At 34.1% G+C, this 7,196-nt stretch overlaps 1 pseudogene; it reads right to left on the minus strand.

Annotated features, from left to right (window-relative positions):
• Positions 1-5,239: 5,239 nt before the first annotated feature.
• LOC101697047 (zona pellucida sperm-binding protein 2 pseudogene) lies at positions 5,240-6,711 on the minus strand (annotated as a pseudogene).
• Positions 6,712-7,196: the final 485 nt, after the last annotated feature.

The following is a 7,196-nucleotide window of genomic DNA, read 5'->3' on the forward strand; positions in this document are numbered from 1 at the left end:
TCAATTATATAATACATTTAAAAAAATCTTTATATCTTAAACATATTTCTAGTTGGCCTCCTAATCCTTATCCTTCTAAAATTGCCACTAATAGAATCCTTATGTTTTTGACCAAGGCAAACACAATGTAAAATATTTCATATTACACTCACCTTCACAAAGGATGTATACTGGGACAGTCTAGCTAATAAAACATGAGTGGAAGTTAATGCCATGGATTATACTTAGAAATCTTCCCTTCTTCTTGTTTTGGAGATTTTTTTCCCTCCTGACTATAATGTGAACATGGGAGCTGATAGACTGACAACCAAATTGTGAGTGAAGAACAGGGAAAGACTTTAGAGCTGATGGACAAAAAAAGTGGAAGGAGGTTAATAATAATGACATAACTTTCTTTGACTGTCTACCACCTGTATTTTTTATGGGAAAGGACATTTAACTCCTAACATTTTAAATCTGTTTTTGTTGCTTTTTCTTACTTTTTTCCTTCCTTTATTACACGTTTTGTGAACTGAATTGTGTCTCCTAAAAAATGATATGTTGTAATCCTAACTTTCAGTGCTTCAGAATGTGAATACATTTGAAGATAAGATTTTCAAAGATGCAGTTGATTTAAAATGAGGACATAGATGTGGGGCGCACTTCAGTATAACTGGTGTCTTATAAGAATAGGAGATTAGGACACCAACACATACAAGAGAAAACTATGTGAAGGCACAGGGGACAGTGGCCTTAGAAGAAATGAACTCTACCAAAACATTGGTGTGAGACTTTAACCTCTGGTATTGTGAAAAAGTAAATCTCTGGTATATAAGCCATCCAGTGCGTGATACATTGCTATGGGGGCTCTAAAAAAATAATACACAGCTAAATCTAACACAGATGGTTTAAATGCATGAATAAAAGAACTCATTTTTCTGCTTAATGTTAGAAGCTGCTTGGTATTACAATCAAATAAGCAATCACAATTAATAATAAAACTTGACATGTAGTAAATTTTAATACATATTTTAAACAAGTGCATGAATAATCAAAATACAAATCATTTAAAGAACAAAATGAAATACAGATACTGCAAAATAAGGAGATAGATTCTTTGCAAATGAAAATGAGACCGATAGATTGAGGAAAGGGAGAGGATGAAGAGGAAAAGTGAAAGCAAAAATAATTAAAATGTCATATTAAAAAGCTTATACACAGCAAAAAAAAAAAAAGAAAACCCTCATCGGCAGCATGAAGAGACAGCTCACAGAATGAAAAAAAAAACTTTTACCAGCTATTCCTCAAACAAAGGACTAATATCTAGAGCATATAAAGAACTAAAAAAATCAGATATACCAAATTTAGAGACCCAATCGAAAAATGGGCATCTGAGGTTAATACACACTTCTCTGATGAAGAAGTACAAACAACAAACAAACATATGAAAAATTGTTCAGCATCACTGGTCATTTGAGAGACACAAATTAAAATATCTTTGAGGTTTCATCTCACTCCAGAAAGAATGGCATTCATCAAGAAATCAACCAATAACAAATGCTGGCAAAAGCGTGGGGAAAAAGGAATCCCTCTCCACTGTTACTGGGAGTTTAAATTGGTACAGCCAGTTTAGAAATCAGTATAGAGATTCCTCAAAACACTGAATGTAGTGTTTTTATTTGACCCAGCTATTCCCCTTCTAGTTATCTTCAAAAGAGTTAAAAGCACCATATCACAATAATATATGCACACCCATATTTACAGCAGGACAATTTGTAATAGCCCAAATCTTGGAATCTGTTTAGATGCCCATACATAGGTGAATGAATAAAGAAATGTCATTTTTATATAAAATGGAGTAGTACTCTGCCATAAAGAAAGATAAACTTGAGATGTGTATAGGCAAATGGATGCACTCTGAAGCCATGCTTTTAAGTGAAATAAATCAGATGCATATGTGTGAATATCACACTGTTTCTCTTGTGTGAGAAACCAAAAGCATAAATAAAGACCAAAATGAATTATAAATATTAGGAAGTAGGAAGAAAGTGTTTAAATGGGAAGGGAAACAAGGCAAGGTGTGGGGGGGTGATAAAGGAAAAAATGGAAGGAAAGAAAATGGAAACAATGCTTTTGTATATGAGGAGGGGTGAGGGCTTCAAGGGTGAGGAGATGAATGGGTAAAAAAAGAATAAAGATATATTTTGTACAGGCACAAATTCCCTATGAGGAATGTGATCAGTATGTATAACAAATATGTATGAATGAAAAATAAAGTTTAAAAAATTGCTTTAAAAATGTGTTATGTACACATAAAATCTCCCCTTGATGAATATGACCACTGACTGCAAATGTGTTAATAAACACAAAAAGAAATACATGTCTAAATTTTAAAAATATCACTAGAACTGTTTCAACAAGAAAACATCTACAAGGTAACATGGGAAGAAATAGTTAAAATGGTCATAATAAAAAGCTTATATAAATCAAGCAGAAAAAGTTGGTGTGAAAAAAACAGTTAAATTCCAGGAAATCTTTTAAGCTTCTTTCTACTGTGATATCCTATGATTCTATATAATAGCCTAAGAAAATTATACATGAATTCATTCAGAACTGACTTGAAAAATTTTCAATTTTGATTTATTATTTTATTAAGAGAGGAAAATACTGGGAAGTGGAAGGCATAAGGTAAAGAAAAGAAGGGAAAAGAATAAATATGAGAAAAAGAATAAAATGGAAACTAAGTTTTTGTAAATAGGGAGGGGTGGAAGGGTTGAAGGGAAGGCAGGGGAATGGGGTAAAAATAAGAACCAAGATAGATCATGTAAAGGTACAAATTCCCAATGATGAATGTCATCATATTGTACACCTAAAATGTACCAATAAACTTAATAAAAGAAAAAGAGAATGCTTACTGAACACCATCTTATCTTCTAAAGTTTATCATGGGTGACTTGCTGAATATTTCATTCTTCACTAAATATTTTAGTTTCATACACTCATTTAAACAGAAAATTGAATCATTTCCCCTTCCTATCCACCTACATATATCCCTAACAAATCACCCAAAGAAATGTTTATGTTTCATGCACATCGTTTAATTAGTACATTTCTGAAAATATGGTTGTCATTAAAAAGTCTTTTGCTTTGCAAAATTCAAGTAGATATAATAGGAGTGTCCTCCTAGAGGGAAATTTTAAAAGTAATGTATAAAAAGGGACTTGTCAACTATTTTTACAAGGGATTGACTAACAAGTTAATATTAAACCCATACAGACATTTCCCTAATTAATATCTGCTGTCTGGAAACATTTTCAGCTCAAAGTGTTGACTTCATTGCACTGTTTAGTGTAATGAATACTTTAATCAGCCCATCTGTCACATTGGTGGGATGTGCTCTGACATCTGTCTTCACAGTATAACTGCTACCAAACCTTGATAAAAAAGTAAAAAAAATCTTAAAGACTTTATTTATAATTCTTCAAAAAAGGCTAATTAACATCAAGGTTCATATTCTTTAGGAAATATCTACATAACGTCAGTCGGTTTCTCTTTAATGGTTCTTTTTAAAGACAAATCCAAACTAAATTTTCTATGCCATAAGAAAAACAATTTTTGGAGGAAATAAAATTAAAATATGTTGCAAAATAATTGGATCTTCTAAATCTGTGTTTTAGGTTGATTCTAATGAATAATTAAAGGTAATTAGCAGTAATAATAGTAAGTATGGGTGTTTATATTAATTTTCAATATACTATTACAAACACATTTTAGGTTAAAAATATGGATTAAATAACTTATGTGTACCAGCCATTGTTTTATATTGTAAAAGTAGACAAAGCTATGCTCTTCATGTAGCTTAGAGTCCTGAAGACATGGTGTGTGAGATTTAACTAAGTGCAATGTACAGCGTATAAATTCTACCGGGGCAGTATAAGAAACACCTGGCATAGATTGAAAGTGGTCAGGAGTGTCTACTAGAAAAATTGATATCTGACCTGGAAAAAGGAAGTAATACTGAAATTAAGTGGGAATAGTAACATCGAACATATATATATATATGTAAAGTTATAATTATATTTACATAGTTGTAGTTATATAGTTGTATACATACACATAAACTTCATTATATGAGTAGCTCTCTTTGTCTCTATTCTGTGAATATACACATGCACACACAAATATACCTATATAATATATATTTAAGCAACAATTCATTTCAATTACTATAAATCTCAACTAAGCAAGGCAAGTTAGAATTTTCTACACACAAATTTATTTCTTCATTCATGGTATCAGTGTGGTTTGATTTTTAATTCCTGGGATGGATTGCTTCTTGGCCTTTTGGCTAAGGTCAAGTGAATTCCCAGGGATGGCTGCTCACTTAGTCACTCAGAAACATATTCTAATGGAGGAATTCCTTCAAAAGCTATTTCACAATTGCTGCTGTAGACAAAAAGGTAGGCTGGAGTCTTGAGCATTAGCCTAGATGTTACACATGCCATTTCTACTCATATTTGATTGGCTCCTGGAAGTTACCTGTAGTATAACACCAAATGTCAAAGGAAATGAAATTCTATTATGGGCCAGAGATAGTCAACAATAGTGTTAACTTTATTTAGCTCGATCATATCAACCATTTTCTTCCTAGTCTGTTTAGTATGAGATGATCAGATGAAAATCAGAAAAATAAACTGGTGGTTATATTGAATATTGCAAAATTATTTTACATGCATTATTTCATGAATTCAAGGAGCAGTATACGTAATGCAGGAAAGGCTAGAGCGGGGACAAAAACACTTTTTTATTGCTGATTCTCTACACATTTTCTGGATATCCTCAAGGCCTTCCATTATGCTCTATGGTTAGTAACACAGAACTTTCAATAAACTACTTTTCTCAACATTACACAGGATGACAGGTTCTGAGTTTGTACTCACAAAAAACATAAGGCATAAGATTTTTTAACACAATTTAATAAAATTACATATGAAAAATGAAGCACAACATATTACTACTATTTTTACATAGCCTCATATTTTACTCTTTCAAGGCGTATGCAGAGCCAAAAATGTATGATTATTTCATTTAAGAGGAATTTCAGTCATTAACAAACCCATTACAATATTTTGTAGGTGATGAATAATTCAGCTTTTACCACTGTTATATAAAGTAATTTTAGCCACACATTAAGATTTTACTTACACATGTTATTCTTCTTTTTTTTATAGATTTACTTCAACTTTATTTGCAAGTTCAATTAGAGATTTAACATCACAGTTCTTTTCTTACACAGGTAATGGACAAATTCTAGAGTTTCCACCAGCCCCAGCAACCACTGCTTTTGAAGCAGCATCTGCAGCAATCCCATCCTCTTTGGCATCTTCAGTATCTCTAAAATGAAGAGCCATCTGACAGCAGAATGGGTCCCAGAGGCTGACTGTCATTTTGTCCTCTTCAGTGGCCCTTGTGGCTCATCTGTACCTAGATAAGGCAAGGAAAGTCACAGAACACAGAGGGGAGTCAGGAAAGGGCTGATTGCAGACTAAAACACCACAGTAGAAATAGAGCAGGGTAGAGAGCAACTGAGCCTCTGATTAAAGGTCTACATGTCAAATCTCTGATAATATCAGGATGGGTCATGGAGGAGCCAGTTGAGTGGAAGGTGGTTTGGTAGTTGTCCAGCTCGTATTCACAGCCATCCACAATGGTAGTACACTGAGGGACAGAAGCTCGGTTCATTGTGGATGTTGCCCAGCAATCATCCAAGACCAGTATGACGTTGGGGTGATTCCTGTTTAGGATTCTAATTTCCATGTAAATTGGTTGGCAGAAGTGTCTCACCATAGGGTACTCACTGTCTCTGTAAGGTTGTCTGTAAGATTTGAAGGGTAGGTTTGCCCGATCAACATAAGCAGACCTGGCTTCACAGAGGCCACTGGAAGAGAAAGACTTTTGGCATTGGCATTTAGTAGGACGTCATCCTTATTGTAGTAGCACTTCATTGTCATTCTAAATTCACTATCTCTGGATATTTTGCTTGGAGGAAGATCTTTCCAGAGAGCATGTATTTCATGTTTATAGATGACTTTATTATCTTCAAGCTTATGCTTTGTTCCACATCCATTCAGGGGAATCTGAAACCATACCAGCTCCTGAGACTGAGCTGTGAAGAGAGGCTGGTAGGATGAGTCTCCCCCTTTGAGTGTACCCAAGTTGAGAGCTGGTAGTTTTTTGGTGGCTGCAGATCATCTTGGACACATAGCTCTTCTGTAACTACAGAAACTGGTAACTCGAAGAGACACTCAGGGTGTATCATCATGAATACTGTATCTACTTGAAAGTAAAAGGTCAGCTTGAGTGAAGATTAGTATAACTGATAGAGTAGGCACTTTTCAGAGAATTTGGCTTTGAGAAGAGTTTTGCTAAAGTGTAGTCTCAAGGCGTTTGTTACTTCCATTTTGATCCCATTGTCATACAGCTGACTCATAGGGGTGCTGCTGTTTTCAATCTTCACAGATGTCAGATTCCAAGGAAATTCTGGTATGGTGAGAGTCATGTGCATAGCATCACACGTCACAAACAAATCTGTTGTATGAATAGCTTGTGATGAGAAGGTAATCTTCTGCCCAGAGACACAAATGAAAACTTCAGAAGCGCTGTGTAGAGATGACTGTTACATTGAACACTGTGAGTTACTCCAGTGGGATTGAGGGACATGTGAAGGGTCATCTTTTGGCTGTCAGTCAGTAGATTAAGTCCTTCTCTTATTACCTCCTGCAGGATCAGACTGTGGGCTCTTGAAACATCACCAACCTCAGTGATTCATCCTCTATCAGAGAAGTATTGTATTACCACCAGCAAAGCAAATCTTTTATGATAAGTGAAGAAAAATTACTAGTTACTTACTTGGTTATATAAATGTCACTATCAATTAAAGCAAGTAAGATGATATGAAAACAGAAGAGATGAAACAATTTTAATACAAATTTTATATTAAACATAAAAATGTAAATATTATGGCTGGCTTCTGGAATTGTGGCATGAGGAGCACCGCAGAACCAAACTTCAGATATTTAAGGTTTCTGGAAAATGCATAAGGCACAGAAAAAAATAAATACTCACATGAGAAAACTTCAATCTCAGTAACAATAGCAGTGTAATCACTTGAAAAATGATCCAGTCACATATCATATGAATAGAATGAAAATATGTTT

This window comes from Heterocephalus glaber, unplaced genomic scaffold, assembly GCF_053883595.1.
Source record: "Heterocephalus glaber isolate CG9 unplaced genomic scaffold, H.glaber_assembly_v1.0 deba00001729, whole genome shotgun sequence".
Lineage (NCBI taxonomy): Eukaryota > Metazoa > Chordata > Mammalia > Rodentia > Bathyergidae > Heterocephalus > Heterocephalus glaber.